At 38.7% G+C, this 19,316-nt stretch overlaps 2 non-coding genes and 1 pseudogene across 2 annotated transcripts; all 3 read left to right on the forward strand.

Moving 5' to 3' along the window:
• The first annotated feature begins 6,628 nt into the window (after nt 1-6,628).
• Nucleotides 6,629-8,620, forward strand: LOC117149693. Its single transcript, XR_004460458.1, has one exon. It is a non-coding gene; the product is annotated as a small subunit ribosomal RNA (ribosomal RNA).
• A 684-nt stretch (nt 8,621-9,304) lies between these two features.
• LOC117149689 lies at nt 9,305-9,482 on the forward strand (annotated as a pseudogene).
• A 391-nt stretch (nt 9,483-9,873) lies between these two features.
• On the forward strand, nt 9,874-13,820 carry LOC117149695. The gene has a single exon (XR_004460459.1). It is a non-coding gene; the product is annotated as a large subunit ribosomal RNA (ribosomal RNA).
• Nucleotides 13,821-19,316: the final 5,496 nt, after the last annotated feature.

Consider the following 19,316-nt stretch of genomic DNA (forward strand, 5'->3'; position numbering starts at 1 on the left):
GACATATACTGTTGTGTCGATATTTTCTCCTCGACCTTGAAAATTTATGGTGGGGACACGCAAACTTCTCAACAGGCCGTACCAATATCCGCAGCTGTCTCCAAGGTGAAGAGTCTCTAGTCGATAGAATAATGTAGGTAAGGGAAGTCGGCAAATTAGATCCGTAACTTCGGGATAAGGATTGGCTCTGAAGATTGAGATAGTCGGGCTTGATTGGGAAACAATAACATGGTTTATGTGCTCGTTCTGGGTAAATAGAGTTTCTAGCATTTATGTTAGTTACTTGTTCCCCGGATAGTTTAGTTACGTAGCCAATTGTGGAACTTTCTTGCTAAAATTTTTAAGAATACTATTTGGGTTAAACCAATTAGTTCTTATCAATTATAACGATTATCAATTAACAATCAATTCAGAACTGGCACGGACTTGGGGAATCCGACTGTCTAATTAAAACAAAGCATTGTGATGGCCCTAGCGGGTGTTGACACAATGTGATTTCTGCCCAGTGCTCTGAATGTCAAAGTGAAGAAATTCAAGTAAGCGCGGGTCAACGGCGGGAGTAACTATGACTCTCTTAAGGTAGCCAAATGCCTCGTCATCTAATTAGTGACGCGCATGAATGGATTAACGAGATTCCTACTGTCCCTATCTACTATCTAGCGAAACCACAGCCAAGGGAACGGGCTTGGAATAATTAGCGGGGAAAGAAGACCCTTTTGAGCTTGACTCTAATCTGGCAGTGTAAGGAGACATAAGAGGTGTAGAATAAGTGGGAGATATTAGACCTCGGTTTGGTATCGTCAATGAAATACCACTACTCTTATTGTTTCCTTACTTACTTGATTAAATGGAACGTGTATCATTTCCTAGCCATTATACGGATATATTTATTATATCTTATGGTATTGGGTTTTGATGCAAGCTTCTTGATCAAAGTATCACGAGTTTGTTATATAATCGCAAACAAATTCTTTAATAAAACGATGCATTTATGTATTTTTGATTTGAAAATTTGGTATAACTCCAATTACTCAGGTATGATCCAATTCAAGGACATTGCCAGGTAGGGAGTTTGACTGGGGCGGTACATCTCTCAAATAATAACGGAGGTGTCCCAAGGCCAGCTCAGTGCGGACAGAAACCACACATAGAGCAAAAGGGCAAATGCTGACTTGATCTCGGTGTTCAGTACACACAGGGACAGCAAAAGCTCGGCCTATCGATCCTTTTGGTTTAAAGAGTTTTTAACAAGAGGTGTCAGAAAAGTTACCATAGGGATAACTGGCTTGTGGCGGCCAAGCGTTCATAGCGACGTCGCTTTTTGATCCTTCGATGTCGGCTCTTCCTATCATTGTGAAGCAAAATTCACCAAGCGTTGGATTGTTCACCCATGCAAGGGAACGTGAGCTGGGTTTAGACCGTCGTGAGACAGGTTAGTTTTACCCTACTAATGACAAAACGTTGTTGCGACAGCATTCCTGCGTAGTACGAGAGGAACCGCAGGTACGGACCAATGGCACAATACTTGTTCGAGCGAACAGTGGTATGACGCTACGTCCGTTGGATTATGCCTGAACGCCTCTAAGGTCGTATCCGCTGGACTGCAATGATAAATAAGGGGCAATTTGCATTGTATGGCTTCTAAACCATTTAAAGTTTATAATTTATTTTATAAACGACAATGGATGTGATGCCAATGTAATTTGTAACATAGTAAATTAGAGGATCTTCGATCACCTGATGCCGCGCTAGTTACATATAAAAGCATTATTTAATACAATGACAAAGCCTAGAATCAATTGTAAACGACTTTTGTAACAGGCAAGGTGTTGTAAGTGGTTGAGCAGCTGCCATACTGCGATCCACTGAAGCTTATCCTTTGCTTGATGATTCGATAAATAAATGATTTTTCCTGTAGCCAAACAAACACCTCGTCATCAATTTAGTGACGCATATGATATTGTCCCTATCATATAATTTTTGATATAAAGACTTTAAAGAATTATATCAAGTTGCCAAATACCTCGTCATCAATTTAGTGACGCATATGATATTGTCCCTATCGTATAATTTTTGATATAAAGACTTTAAAGAATTCTATCACGTTGCCAAATACCTCGTCATCAATTTAGTGACGCATATGATATTGTCCCTATCATATAATTAATATAAAGACTTTAATGAATTGTGTCAAGTTGCCAAACACCTCGTCATCAATTTAGTGACGCATATGATATTGTCCCTATCATATAATTGATATAAAGACTTTAAAGAATTATATCAAGTTGTCGTCATCAATTTAGTGACGCATATGATATTGGACTGCCAAACACCTCGTCATCAATTTAGTGACGCATATGATATTGTCCCTATCATATAATTTTGATATAAAAACTTTAAAGAATTGTATCAAGTTGCCAAATACCTCGTCATCAATTTAGTGACGCATATGATATTGTCCCTATCATATAATTAATATAAAGACTTTAATGAATTGTGTCAAGTTGCCAAACACCTCGTCATCAATTTAGTGACGCATATGATATTGTCCCTATCATATAATTTTTGATATAAAGACTTTAAAGAATTATATCAAGTTGCCAAATACCTCGTCATCAATTTAGTGACGCATATGATATTGTCTCTATCATATAATTAATATAAAGACTTTAATGAATTGTGTCAAGTTGCCAAACACCTCGTCATCAATTTAGTGACGCATATGATATTGTCCCTATCATATAATTTTTGATATAAAAACTTTAAAGAATTGTATCAAGTTGCCAAATACCTCGTCATCAATTTAGTGACGCATATGATATTGTCCCTATCATATAATTAATATAAAGACTTTAATGAATTGTGTCAAGTTGCCAAACACCTCGTCATCAATTTAGTGACGCATATGATATTGTCCCTATCATATAATTTTTGATATAAAAACTTTAAAGAATTGTATCAAGTTGCCAAATACCTCGTCATCAATTTAGTGACGCATATGATATTGTCCCTATCATATAATTAATATAAAGACTTTAATGAATTGTGTCAAGTTGCCAAACACCTCGTCATCAATTTAGTGACGCATATGATATTGTCCCTATCATATAATATTTGATATAAAGACTTTAAAGAATTATATCAAGTTGCCAAATACCTCGTCATCAATTTAGTGACGCATATGATATTGTCTCTATCATATAATTAATATAAAGACTTTAATGAATTGTGTCAAGTTGCCAAACACCTCGTCATCAATTTAGTGACGCATATGATATTGTCCCTATCATATAATTTTTGATATAAAGACTTTAAAGAATTCTATCAAGTTGCCAAATACCTCGTCATCAATTTAGTGACGCATATGATATTGTCTCTATCATATAATTAATATAAAGACTTTAATGATTTGTGTCACGTTGCCAAACACCTCGTCATCAATTTAGTGACGCATATGATATTGTCCCTATCATATAATTAATATAAAGACTTTTTAAAGAATTGTATCAAGTTGCCAAACACCTCGTCATCAACTACTATATTATGGTTGCGCCGACCTCTCATATTGTATTCTCTTATGTCTTCATAGGATTTTGGCAATTATACGAGTAAATTAAATAATATACATATGAAAATGATTAATTATTATATGTATAAGGGAAAAAATGCTGAAATATTCCCATATTATCTTAGTATTATAGAGGAAAGACCGTTGCCGACCTCTGATATTGTTCAAAACTTATGTATTTATATGATTTGGCAATTATATGAGTAAATTAAATAATATACATATAAAATGATTAAATATTATATGTATAAATGTATAAAGGAAAAAAATGATGAAATATTCCCACATTATCTTAGTATTATAGAGGAAAGACCGTTGCTGACCTCTGATATTGTTCAAAACTTATGTATTTATATGATTTTGGCAATAATATGAGTAAATTAAATAATATACATATGAAAATGATTAATTATTATATGTATAAATGTATAAGGGAAAAAATGCTGAAAATATTCCCATATTATCTTAGTATTATAGAGGAAAGACCGTTGCTGACCTCTGATATTGTTCAAAACTTATGTATTTATATGATTTTGGCAATTATATGAGTAAATTAAATAATATACATATGAAAATTATTAATTATTATATGTATAGGGGAAAAAATGCTGAAATATTCCCACATTCTCTTAGTATTATAGAGAAAAGCCATTATAGTGAGAGGGTATAGTAGTGTAAACGACCGGAATTACGACAGAGGGTTCAAAAACTACTATAGGTAGGCAGTGGTTGCCGACCTCTCATATTGTTCAAAACTTATGTATTCATATGATTTTGGCAATTATATGAGTAAATTAAATAATATACATATGAAAATTATTAATTATTATATGTATAGGGGAAAAAATGCTGAAATATTCCCACATTCTCTTAGTATTATAGAGAAAAGCCATTATAGTGAGAGGGTATAGTAGTGTAAACGACCGGAATTACGACAGAGGGTTCAAAAACTACTATAGGTAGGCAGTGGTTGCCGACCTCTCATATTGTTCAAAACTTATGTATTCATATGATTTTGGCAATTATATGAGTAAATTAAATAATATACATATGAAAATTATTAATTATTATATGTATAAGGGAAAAAATGCTGAAAATATCCCACATTCTCTTAGTATAATAGAGAAAAGCCATTATAGTGAGAGGGTATAGTAGTGTAAACGACCGGAATTACGACAGAGGGTTCAAAAACTACTATAGGTAGGCAGTGGTTGCCGACCTCTCATATTGTTCAAAACTTATGTATTCATATGATTTTGGCAATAATATGAGTAAATTAAATAATATACATATGAAAATGATTAATTATTATATGTATAAGGGAAAAAATTCTGAAAATATCCCACATTCTCTTAGTATTATAGAGAAAAGCCATTATAGTGAGAGGGTATAGTAGTGTAAACGACCGGAATTACGACAGAGGGTTCAAAAACTACTATAGGTAGGCAGTGGTTGCCGACCTCTCATATTGTTCAAAACTTATGTATTCATATGATTTTGGCAATAATATGAGTAAATTAAATAATATACATATGAAAATGATTAATTATTATATGTATAAGGGAAAAAATGCTGAAAATATCCCACATTCTCTTAGTATTATAGAGAAAAGCCATTATAGTGAGAGGGTATAGTAGTGTAAACGACCGGAATTACGACAGAGGGTTCAAAAACTACTATAGGTAGGCAGTGGTTGCCGACCTCTCATATTGTTCAAAACTTATGTATTCATATGATTTTGGCAATAATATGAGTAAATTAAATAATATACATATGAAAATGATTAATTATTATATGTATAAGGGAAAAAATGCTGAAAATATCCCACATTCTCTTAGTATTATAGAGAAAAGCCATTATAGTGAGAGGGTATAGTAGTGTAAACGACCGGAATTACGACAGAGGGTTCAAAAACTACTATAGGTAGGCAGTGGTTGCCGACCTCTCATATTGTTCAAAACTTATGTATTCATATGATTTTGGCAATAATATGAGTAAATTAAATAATATACATATGAAAATGATTAATTATTATATGTATAAGGGAAAAATAATCATATTATATATGAATAATGGAAAAAAAATGAAATGTTCCTATAATCTCTTAATATATAAGAGAATAGCCCGTATGTTGGGTGGCAAACGGAATTGAAAATACCCGCTTTGAGGACAGCGGGTTCAAAAACTACTATAGGTAGGCAGTGGTTGCCGACCTCCCGCATTATTCGAAATATTTATTTCGGATTATGTTTATATTGGTTACATACAATAAAGTATATTATTATCCGTACAAATTTGTTTCTCAGTTCTATAGAACACGGGACTTGGCTCCGCGGATAATAGGAATATACGCTTTATAGATAATATCGTTGAAACAAAAGTCAAGTTTCTATTATATATAGAATAACAAATCGTTTCCATATATTATCGTTAATTTTTGGAGGCAGGCAAATATTAATTTATTACTGCCGTATAGTTGGATTATTATATCGTTACGGTATAATACAAATATGGATTCTTATGAAAGAAATATAAAATTATATATTAAATGTGGAAATATTATCATATGCGCTTGGTTTTATGTTATATATTACCAGAGATATATATGAAAAGAGATAAATTTTAAATTTATCTTCAAAATGCAAATGATTTAACTTAATATTTATATTGGTTAAACAAAAATTGTACATGTGTGGATACAATAATTATGTATGTTGGAAATAAAATGATATTTTATAATGAAATATGTATGTATAAAAAGATAAAAATTATAGAAATATATATATTACAATAATTAGATGAAATTCTTGTTATATTGGTAAAAACAAGTATAAATTAAAAATGAAAATATGGATTACGAATGCTATATAAAAATGGCCGTAATCGAATGGATTTTTTTACTTATATATTTAAAATTTTACCCAAAGGCGAAATATTGAATTTTATTCAATATAATAAAAATCATGGAATTATATAAAGTGAAAAATCTATATATCTATATATCTATTATATTGCTTATTCGATTCAAAATATATGAATGGAATATGAAGGAAAAACATTATTCTGGTTGATCCTGCCAGTAGTTATATGCTTGTCTCAAAGATTAAGCCATGCATGTCTAAGTACACACGAATTAAAAGTGAAACCGCAAAAGGCTCATTATATCAGTTATGGTTCCTTAGATCGTTAACAGTTACTTGGATAACTGTGGTAATTCTAGAGCTAATACATGCAATTAAAACATGAACCTTATGGGACATGTGCTTTTATTAGGCTAAAACCAAGCGATCGCAAGATCGTTATATTGGTTGAACTCTAGATAACATGCAGATCGTATGGTCTTGTACCGACGACAGATCTTTCAAATGTCTGCCCTATCAACTTTTGATGGTAGTATCTAGGACTACCATGGTTGCAACGGGTAACGGGGAATCAGGGTTCGATTCCGGAGAGGGAGCCTGAGAAACGGCTACCACATCTAAGGAAGGCAGCAGGCGCGTAAATTACCCACTCCCAGCTCGGGGAGGTAGTGACGAAAAATAACAATACAGGACTCATATCCGAGGCCCTGTAATTGGAATGAGTACACTTTAAATCCTTTAACAAGGACCAATTGGAGGGCAAGTCTGGTGCCAGCAGCCGCGGTAATTCCAGCTCCAATAGCGTATATTAAAGTTGTTGCGGTTAAAACGTTCGTAGTTGAACTTGTGCTTCATACGGGTAGTACAACTTACAATTGTGGTTAGTACTATACCTTTATGTATGTAAGCGTATTACCGGTGGAGTTCTTATATGTGATTAAATACTTGTATTTTTTCATATGTTCCTCCTATTTAAAAACCTGCACTAGTGCTCTTAAACGAGTGTTATTGTGGGCCGGTACTATTACTTTGAACAAATTAGAGTGCTTAAAGCAGGCTTCAAATGCCTGAATATTCTGTGCATGGGATAATGAAATAAGACCTCTGTTCTGCTTTCATTGGTTTTCAGATCAAGAGGTAATGATTAATAGAAGCAGTTTGGGGCATTAGTATTACGACGCGAGAGGTGAAATTCTTGGACCGTCGTAAGACTAAACTTAAGCGAAAGCATTTGCCAAGATGTTTCATTAATCAAGAACGAAAGTTAGAGGTTCGAAGGCGATCAGATACCGCCCTAGTTCTAACCATAAACGATGCCAGCTAGCAATTGGGTGTAGCTACTTTTATGGCTCTCTCAGTCGCTTCCCGGGAAACCAAAGCTTTTGGGCTCCGGGGAAAGTATGGTTGCAAAGCTGAAACTTAAAGGAATGACGGAAGGGCACCACCAGGAGTGGAGCCTGCGGCTTAATTTGACTCAACACGGGAAAACTTACCAGGTCCGAACATAAGTGTGTAAGACAGATTGATAGCTCTTTCTCGAATCTATGGGTGGTGGTGCATGGCCGTTCTTAGTTCGTGGAGTGATTTGTCTGGTTAATTCCGATAACGAACGAGACTCAAATATATTAAATAGATATCTTCAGGATTATGGTGCTGAAGCTTATGTAGCCTTCATTCATGGTGGCAGTAAAATGTTTATTGTGTTTGAATGTGTTTATGTAAGTGGAGCCGTACCTGTTGGTTTGTCCCATTATAAGGACACTAGCTTCTTAATGGACAAATTGCGTCTAGCAATAATGAGATTGAGCAATAACAGGTCTGTGATGCCCTTAGATGTCCTGGGCTGCACGCGCGCTACAATGAAAGTATCAACGTGTATTTCCTAGACCGAGAGGTCCGGGTAAACCGCTGAACCACTTTCATGCTTGGGATTGTGAACTGAAACTGTTCACATGAACTTGGAATTCCCAGTAAGTGTGAGTCATTAACTCGCATTGATTACGTCCCTGCCCTTTGTACACACCGCCCGTCGCTACTACCGATTGAATTATTTAGTGAGGTCTCCGGACCGTGATCACTGTGACGCCTTGCGTGTTACGGTTGTTTCGCAAAAGTTGACCGAACTTGATTATTTAGAGGAAGTAAAAGTCGTAACAAGGTTTCCGTAGGTGAACCTGCGGAAGGATCATTATTGTATAATATCCTTATCGTTAATAAACATTTGTTATAATACAAATAAATACAATTTACCAAAATAAAAATATTACAAAATGATTCCACGGAATCAAAAGTTAAAGTCAAAATAAAATGAAGATGGCTTTTATTTTATATGTGGGGCTTGGCAACCTCATAAAAAGACTTTAACATTATTAATGTTGTTGTGCGTATTTGTGGCAGTACCTACTACAACAATGGCGTTTCCTATAAAAACAAATTCTCGAAAATGGAATCGAAGAAACTGAACAAAATTTGAAAGTAGAAGTCGAATTAAAATTAAAATAATTTTGAATGTGGTATTCAAAATAAGTGTGTGTGTATATGGACCATAATATACACGCGTTGCGAATATGTATTGTTCATCTATGTTATGAGCATACGTTGGCTAATGCAACAACCTAAAATATACAATGTTTGTACCTGTCATCCATCAGGTTAATGTTTTATATAAATTTTGCAGTATGTGTCACCCAAAATAGCAAACCATAACCAGATTTTTATGATACATAATGCTTATATGAAACTAAGACATATCGCAACATTTATTTTTAGGTATAAAAATAAATTTATTGAAGGAATTGATATATGCCAGTAAATGGTGTATTTTTAATTTCTTTCAATAAAAACAATATTGATATTATATAAAAATGAATTATAAAACTCTAAGCGTGGATCACTCGGCTCATGGGTCGATGAAGAACGCAGCAAACTGTGCGTCATCGTGTGAACTGCAGGACACATGAACATCGACATTTTGAACGCATATCGCAGTCCATGCTGTTATGTACTTTAATTAATTTTATAGTGCTGCTTGGACTACATATGGTTGAGGGTTGTAAGACTATGCTAATTAAGTTGTTTATAAATTTTTTATAAGCATATGGTATATTATTGGATTAAATAATGATTTTATTCATAATATTAAAAAAGAATGAAAAACATTATCTCACATTTGAATGTGAAAAACGAAGAGAAATATTTTCTTTTTCAATCAAATAATACTGAGAAATGTCTAGCATAAAAAATTGAAATATTTTTCATCTAGATTGTCTCTTATTAATGATTCGGAAAAAGAAAATCTTGGTTTTGTTATTATTCTTCGTTGGTTCGTTAAATGGATAAAAAATAACTTTGCTTACAAGAACTATTGGAACTATTTATAACGAATTTAATTGATTGTTTTATCATTTATATATAAAGAATTTATGGCAAAAATAGTTATATATACAACCTCAACTCATATGGGACTACCCCTGAATTTAAGCATATTAATAGGGGAGGAAAGAAACTAACAAGGATTTTCTTAGTAGCGGCGAGCGAAAAGAAAACAGTTCAGCACTAAGTCACTTTGTCTATATGGCAAATGTGAGATGCAGTGTATGGAGCGTCAATATTCTAGTATGAGAAATTAATGATTTAAGTCCTTCTTAAATGAGCCATTTACCCATAGAGGTGCCAGGCCGTATAACGTTAATGATTACTAGATGATGTTTCCAAAGAGTCGTGTTGCTTGATAGTGCAGCACTAAGTGGGTGGTAAAACTCCATCTAAAACTAAATATAACCATGAGACCGATAGTAAACAAGTACCGTGAGGGAAAGTTGAAAAGAACTTGAATAGAGAGTTAAACAGTACGTGAAACTGCTTAGAGTTAAGCCCGATGAACCTGAATATCCGTTATGGAAAATTCATCATTAAAATTGTAATATTTAAATAATATTATTAAGAATAATGTGCATTTTTTCCATATAAGGACATTGTAATCTATTAGCATATCCCAAATTTATCATAAAATATAACTTATAGTTTATTCCAATTAAATTGCTTGCATTTTAACACAGAATAAATGTTATTAATTTGATAAAGTGCTGATAGATTTATATTATTACAGAGCGTTAATTTTTCGGAATTATATAATGGCATAATTATCATTGATTTTTGTGTTTTATATGCTCTTGTATGATTAACAATGCGAAAGATTCAGGATACCTTCGGGACCCGTCTTGAAACACGGACCAAGGAGTCTAACATATGTGCAAGTTATTGGGATGTAAACCTAATAGCGTAATTAACTTGACTAATAATGGGATAGTTTTTTAGCTATTTATAGCTAATTAACACAATCCGGGGCGTTCTATATAGTTATGTATAATGTATATTTATATTATTTATGCCTCTAACTGGAACGTACCTTGAGCATATATGCTGTGACCCGAAAGATGGTGAACTATACTTGATCAGGTTGAAGTCAGGGGAAACCCTGATGGAAGACCGAAACAGTTCTGACGTGCAAATCGATTGTCAGAATTGAGTATAGGGGCGAAAGACCAATCGAACCATCTAGTAGCTGGTTCCTTCCGAAGTTTCCCTCAGGATAGCTGGTGCATTTTAATATTATATAAAATAATCTTATCTGGTAAAGCGAATGATTAGAGGCCTTAGGTCGAACGATCTTAACCTATTCTCAAACTTTAAATGGGTAAGAACCTTAACTTTCTTGATATGAAGTTCAAGGTTATGATATAATGTGCCCAGTGGGCACTTTTGGTAAGCAGAACTGGCGCTGTGGGATGAACCAAACGTAATGTTACGGTGCCCAAATTAACAACTCATGCAGATACCATGAAGGCGTTGGTTGCTTAAAACAGCAGGACGGTGATCATGGAAGTCGAAATCCGCTAAGGAGTGTGTAACAACTCACCTGCCGAAGCAACTAGCCCTTAAAATGGATGGCGCTTAAGTTGTATACCTATACATTACCGCTAAAGTAGATGATTTATATTACTTGTGATATAAATTTTGAAACTTTAGTGAGTAGGAAGGTACAATGGTATGCGTAGAAGTGTTTGGCGTAAGCCTGCATGGAGCTGCCATTGGTACAGATCTTGGTGGTAGTAGCAAATAATCGAATGAGACCTTGGAGGACTGAAGTGGAGAAGGGTTTCGTGTGAACAGTGGTTGATCACGAGTTAGTCGGTCCTAAGTTCAAGGCGAAAGCCGAAAATTTTCAAGTAAAACAAAAATGCCTAACTATATAAACAAGCGAATATAATACACTGAATAATTTTGAACGAAAGGGAATACGGTTCCAATTCCGTAACCTGTTGAGTATCCGTTTGTTATTAAATATGGCCTCGTGCTCATCCTGGCAACAGGAACGACATAAAGAAGCCGTCGAGAGATATCGGAAGAGTTTCTTTTCTGTTTTATAGCCGTACTACCATGGAAGTCTTTCGCAGAGAGATATGGTAGATGGGCTAGAAGAGGCATGACATATACTGTTGTGTCGATATTTTCTCCTCGGACCTTGAAAATTTATGGTGGGGACACGCAAACTTCTCAAACAGGCCGTACCAATATCCGCAGCTGGTCTCCAAGGTGAAGAGTCTCTAGTCGATAGAATAATGTAGTAAGGGAAGTCGGCAAATTAGATCCGTAACTTCGGGATAAGGATTGGCTCTGAAGATTGAGATAGTCGGGCTTGATTGGGAAACAATAACATGGTTTATGTGCTCGTTCTGGGTAAATAGAGTTTCTAGCATTTATGTTAGTTACTTGTTCCCCGGATAGTTTAGTTACGTAGCCAATTGTGGAACTTTCTTGCTAAAATTTTTAAGAATACTATTTGGGTTAAACCAATTAGTTCTTATCAATTATAACGATTATCAATTAACAATCAATTCAGAACTGGCACGGACTTGGGGAATCCGACTGTCTAATTAAAACAAAGCATTGTGATGGCCTAGCGGGTGTTGACACAATGTGATTTCTGCCCAGTGCTCTGAATGTCAAAGTGAAGAAATTCAAGTAAGCGCGGGTCAACGGCGGGAGTAACTATGACTCTCTTAAGGTAGCCAAATGCCTCGTCATTCTAATTATGACGCGCATGAATGGATATTAACGAGATTCCTACTGTCCCTATCTACTATCTAGCGAAACCACAGCAAGGGAACGGGCTTGGATAATTAGCGGGGAAAGAAGACCCTTTTGAGCTTGACTCTAATCTGGCAGTGTAAGGAGACATAAGAGTGTAGAATAAGTGGGAGATATTAGACCTCGGTTTGGTATCGTCAATGAAATACCACTACTCTTATTGTTTCCTTACTTACTTGATTAAATGGAACGTGTATCATTTCCTAGCCATTATACGGATATATTTATTATATCTTATGGTATTGGGTTTTGATGCAAGCTTCTTGATCAAAGTATCACGAGTTTGTTATATAATCGCAAACAAATTCTTTAATAAAACGATGCATTTATGTATTTTTGATTTGAAAATTTGGTATAACTCCAATTACTCAGGTATGATCCAATTCAAGGACATTGCCAGGTAGGGAGTTTGACTGGGGCGGTACATCTCTCAAATAATAACGGAGGTGTCCCAAGGCCAGCTCAGTGCGGACAGAAACCACACATAGAGCAAAAGGGCAAATGCTGACTTGATCTCGGTGTTCAGTACACACAGGGACAGCAAAAGCTCGGCCTATCGATCCTTTTGGTTTAAAGAGTTTTTAACAAGAGGTGTCAGAAAAGTTACCATAGGGATAACTGGCTTGTGGCGGCCAAGCGTTCATAGCGACGTCGCTTTTTGATCCTTCGATGTCGGCTCTTCCTATCATTGTGAAGCAAAATTCACCAAGCGTTGGATTGTTCACCCATGCAAGGGAACGTGAGCTGGGTTTAGACCGTCGTGAGACAGGTTAGTTTTACCCTACTAATGACAAAACGTTGTTGCGACAGCATTCCTGCGTAGTACGAGAGGAACCGCAGGTACGGACCAATGGCACAATACTTGTTCGAGCGAACAGTGGTATGACGCTACGTCCGTTGGATTATGCCTGAACGCCTCTAAGGTCGTATCCGTGCTGGACTGCAATGATAAATAAGGGGCAATTTGCATTGTATGGCTTCTAAACCATTTAAAGTTTATAATTTATTTTATAAACGACAATGGATGTGATGCCAATGTAATTTGTAACATAGTAAATTAGGAGGATCTTCGATCACCTGATGCCGCGCTAGTTACATATAAAAGCATTATTTAATACAATGACAAAGCCTAGAATCAATTGTAAACGACTTTTGTAACAGGCAAGGTGTTGTAAGTGGTTGAGCAGCTGATCCCATACTGATTCGATCCACCTGAAGCATATGATATCTATCTGATATGCTTTGATGATATCGATTTAAATAATATGTCATATTTAGTGACGCATATGATATTGTCCCTATCATATAATTATATAAAAACAAACACCTCGTCATCAATTTAGTTTTTTTTTTTTTTTTTTTTTTTTTTTTAGCGTGCGTTTTTTTATTTAAAATCTGTCCTAGTGGACAATAATTAAATGGTTTTGCGGGGGAACATTAGCTTAAGGGATACTATTGTACATGTATTTGTGGCGGGTTTTATATGTGTTGTCTATTGTTGTGGAAGATCGAGAGGGTGTCTCCTCATGAGACGTCTGCTTGTTTGGCTATTGTCTAACAGGTTGGTGGCGAGGTGGTTAGGGTGGTTTTCGAGCCTTTTCAGGTATCTCTCGCTGAGCCTGGAGATTTCATCAGCGACTTGTGGGATTCCAAGTTCCCTATGTATGGCGACATTCTCGTGGTAGGGATGCGCATTACAGGCAATTCTCAAGCACCTATTCTGGAACCGCTGTATACGCAGGCGATTCGTGTGGCTTGCCGTGCCCCATAGCTGTATCCCGTAGGTCCAGATGGGCTTGAGAATTGCCTTGTACACCAGGATTTTGTGGTTCTGCCTTAGCTTGGACCCTCTCCCAATAAGCCAATGCATCTGCCTCAGACGCGCATCGGCCTGTATGCGTTTGCTGACGATGTGGGGACGCCAAGTGAGCCTGCGGTCCAGGGTAAGTCCTAGGTACTTGGGTGCGGGTGCGTTGGGAATGATGACTCCGTTTAGCGTGACCGGTGGGCAGTCTCCTCTCCTTAGTGCAAATGTTGTTTGGGTAGATTTTTCCGCGTTCACTACGATGTTCCACCTGCTGAGCCAGGGATGTAGCGCGTCCATTTGCCTTTGGATTGTTTCGGAGGCTTCTCGTGGGTCGGATGAGGAGGCGAGGAAAGCCGTGTCATCTGCATAAGTCGCTATAGTTAGGTTCCTGGAGGGGATTATGGGAAGGTCTGCGGTGTAAAGGGTGTACAGTATTGGTCCGAGCACACTGCCTTGCGGAACTCCAGCTCTGATCAGTCTGGGTAGGCTTATTGCACTTCCGCATCTGACTTGGAATGCTCTTCCCTCAGTGTAGGATTTGAGGAGGGTAAAATGGGGGCTTGGGAGGTAGGATTTGAGTTTATGGAGGAGTCCAGGATGCCAAACTCTGTCGAATGCCTGCTTCACGTCGAGCATTACAGCGCAGCAGTATTTCTTTTGCTCGAATGCCTCGAGGATCCGTTCGACTAGCCGGTGGCATTGCTCTGGTGTTCCGTGGGAGCGCCTGAAGCCAAACTGGTGATCGGGGATCAAACCAGCCTCATCCAGTACTGGCAATACTCTGCGCAAAAATACTCTTTCGAGTATTTTGGAGAGGATTGCCAGCAAACTAATCGGACGATAGGAGGCGAGATTGGCTTCAGGCTTACCAGGCTTGAGGAGGACAATAACCTCTGCTCTTTTCCACTCTTCCGGGAAGTACCCTAGCCGGAAGCAGCTGTTGTAAATGCTGGCCAGCATTTGTGTGCAGCGGAATGGGAGCATTTTTAGGGCCGCCGCATCTATACGATCCAGGCCTGGAGATTTGTTGTTCTTCAGTAGAGCAATCTCCTGCGCAACTTCCTCAGGGTCGACTGGTTCCAACGGGGGACCGGGAGAGCTTGGGCTATTGAGAAACCGGGCTGTTTCAGCATGTTCTTCGGCAGTGCAGCAGTCGAACGGAGAGAAGGCGTTGTAAAGGTGTTCGGCGAAAGCTTCTGCTCTTTCAGCATCCGAACGGCACCAGGATCCATCTGCTTTGCGCACTGCGGAAACCTTTTTGGCTGGTCGTTTAATGTGGCGGGTGACGTTCCACAGATTGTGGTCTGGGTCCCCGGGAGAGAGTTCCTCGAGGAATCTGAGGAAGGAGTCCTGGCGTAGGCTGGAGATCTTGTCCTTCAACTCCTTTGTGGCGTGATTGAGCGCTGTTTTGTCTCTTGGATTGCGCGTCAAGAACCAAACTCTCCTGAGACGCCTCTTCTCAGTCACGAGTGCCGCAATTTCCGGGGACCAGAGGTGGAGGTCCCTGCTAGGTGTTCTCGCAGTCTTTGGTGGCGGTGGGCTTGCGAATTCCGCAGCGTTTTGCATCTGCCTGGTGAGATTCCCGATAGCTTCATCAATGTTCCTGGGTGTGTTGAGGATGGGGTTCGGATTGACGGTGGAGAGCATCCAGGACGCGAACTTGGCGGCGTCGGTATATTTTCCAGTGAGCCTTCTGAGCGGGGTTTTCCTGAGGACTGGCGTGTTGATTAGCACGTTTATTGCACAGTGGTCTGACAGGAGATCAGCATTTGTTGTGCAGCTGATCTTCGCATGCCCTATGCCTTTCGACACAGCAAAGTCCAGTAGGTCTGGAGTCTTGAGGGGATTCGTTGGCCAGTGAGTGGGCTCGCCAGTGGAGTGGCAGTCCAGTCGGTGGCGTTGCAGGTACCCAAACAGAGTTTTCCCTTTGGGGTTGTTGGCGCGCGATCCCCACCAAGAATGTTTGGCGTTATAATCTCCAGCTGCTATGAAGCGGGGCCCAAAATGCTCGAAGAACTCACTGAGGTGAGATGCTGTTATGCGGTATCTGGGGGGAAAGTAGACCGCTCCAATGTCTAAATCTCCTTGCGGGCTGACAATCCTGATGACAGGACATTGTGCCCAGTCTTGCTGAAACGCGGGCAGCTCTAGGTATTGAATACCGCTCCTGATGAGGATGGCTGCTCCACCGCGTGCTCTGCCAGAAGGATGGTCTGCATGGATGAGGTCATATCCGCTGATATTAAAGTGGGATCTGGGGGAGAAGTGGGTTTCGGCTACGAGTAGGATATCGATCTGGTGGGTCTTCAGATGGTGCTCGACTATGGCCTTGCTGTTCTGCAGGCCGTTCGCATTCCAGACGACTAGGTGGAGCTTTAGTTGCATGACTTGCTGTTGAGAATGGTGGCCACCAGCTGTGTCATCTGGGTGAACATGCGCTCCATCATCCTTTCCATCATTCCTTCCATGCGAGCGAACATCGCTTCTATCTGACCGGAGTGTGGGGTTTCTGTTTGGGTTTGGACTGGGGTTGTGGGATTCTGCGGTGCTGCGTGCACTCCGTTGAGGGCGTCTCGGTAGCTCCTGCCAGAGGTGACGTTTGGTGATGCCACGGGCGGCGCCTTGTTAGCATTAGCGACGGGCCTTGTTTTCGGAGCAGCGAGTGCTTTGGCCCTTTTGTATGCAGGGCATCCCTTGAAAGACGCAGGATGGTCCGCCTGGCAGTGGAAGCAGCACGCTTTGTCGTCCTCCCTCTTCTCACATGCCCTCGATTCGTGAGGGCCTCCACACTTTACACATCGGTATTCCAGGAAGCAGTAACGCTGTGTATGACCGAATCCTTGGCACCTGAAGCATTGAGGCACGTCGTTGAACTTCTGCGGCGGTTCAATGGTTACTACCGACCTGCAGATCCGCTTGACTTGGTAGACGTCTTTGTTGTTGCTGGAAGGCTCCAGGTTGGCGAAGAATATTCCCAGCGGTTCTTTAGTTCTTCTGCCAATGGGATTGTGCAGATCTCTAACAGCGTGCCCTTGTCTGCGAAGGTCTTCAATGATTTCCTCACGATCGGTGGAGTGGTGGAGTCCTTTGATGACAACCTTGTATGCACGTTCATCTTTCGGCTGGAAAGTCCGATGCCTCTTGTTTTGGGCCACAAGTTGGAGACGCCAGAGCTGTATAGGACTCTTTGTCCGGCATCATGACACGTACGTTGTTGCATTCACGGTCTTGTAGGTAAAAATTGTTCTTCGGGCCTACAAGAGTCGTGATCATCTTGACGAGTGCCGAGATGTTGGTCACATCGGGGATAAAAATCGGAGGTGGCTTGATGGTCTTCGGGGTGGGCTTTGGTTTCTCGGGGGTCTTGGGCTTGGAATCGTCTTTAGGTCCGGGTTCGTCATCAGAGCTCTCTTGGTCGTACTCGTCTTCTTCGGTCGAGAGTAAAGCGAAGGCGTTGTTGGCGAGCTTCTTGCGCAGAGCTGCGCTAGTGCTTGGCTTATCTTCCAGCTTCCTCCCTGTGCTTTCTTTGCGCGTTTTCGCTTTATCTCGCCCGGTCTGTATGCGAGTGCTTCCTCGCTGCTGGAGCTGCTCTTGCGTGTTCTCAGAGCCTTTTTGCGTGGTGTTGTTCCAAGCTTGTGGGTGCGCGGGGGGCCTGCCAGTCCATCTTCTCCAAAGTTGATAAGGAGTGAGGAGGGGGGGGGGGGGGGAAGCTGGGCACCGTAAGCCGGTGAGCCAGGCAGCACGTGGCTGCTGCTTTGCAATTATACCGCTGCTTCGAGCACTGGGTTTTTTGCGCTGATAACACGCACACTCGGGTGTGCGATGGTGTTAGTGCGAACTACCGTTAGGTACGTTGGCTGGGCCAATCAAAACGCGCGACAAGATCACGCGACGCGAAGTGGCTGGGCACAAGTAACGGGACTTACAACTGTGAACAATTTGCTAACAATTTGCTGTCGATCCGCAGGCACGTCTGCACTCGTCGTAGTGTCCCTATCATATAATTTTTGATATAAAGACTTTAAAGAATTCTATCAAGTTGCCAAATACCTCGTCATCAATTTAGTGACGCATTGTCTCTATCATATAATTAATATAAAGACTTTAATGATTGTGTCACGTTGCCAAACACCTCGTCATCAATTTAGTGACGCATATGATATTGTCCCTATCATATAATTAATATAAAGACTTTTTAAAGAATTGTATCAAGTTGCCAAACACTCGTCATCAACTACTATATTATGGTTGCGCCGACCTCTCATATTGTATTCTCTTATGTCTTCATAGGATTTTGGCAATTATACGAGTAAATTAAATAATATACATATGAAAATGATTAATTATTATATGTATAAGGGAAAAAATGCTGAAATATTCCCATATTATCTTAGTATTATAGAGGAAAGACCGTTGCCGACCTCTGATATTGTTCAAAACTTATGTATTTATATGATTTTGGCAATTATATGAGTAAATTAAATAATATACATATAAAATGATTAAATATTATATGTATAAATGTATAAAGGAAAAAATGATGAAATATTCCCACATTATCTTAGTATTATAGAGGAAAGACCGTTGCTGACCTCTGATATTGTTCAAAACTTATGTATTTATATGATTTTGGCAATAATATGAGTAAATTAAATAATATACATATGAAAATGATTAATTATTATATGTATAAATGTATAAGGGAAAAAATGCTGAAATATTCCCATATTATCTTAGTATTATAGAGGAAAGACCGTTGCTGACCTCTGATATTGTTCAAAACTTATGTATTTATATGATTTTGGCAATTATATGAGTAAATTAAATAATATACATATGAAAATTATTAATTATTATATGTATAGGGGAAAAAATGCTGAAATATTCCCACATTCTCTTAGTATTATAGAGAAAAGCCATTATAGTGAGA

Source organism: Drosophila mauritiana, unplaced genomic scaffold (assembly GCF_004382145.1).
Source record: "Drosophila mauritiana strain mau12 unplaced genomic scaffold, ASM438214v1 U_290, whole genome shotgun sequence".
Classification (NCBI taxonomy): Eukaryota; Metazoa; Arthropoda; class Insecta; order Diptera; family Drosophilidae; genus Drosophila; species Drosophila mauritiana.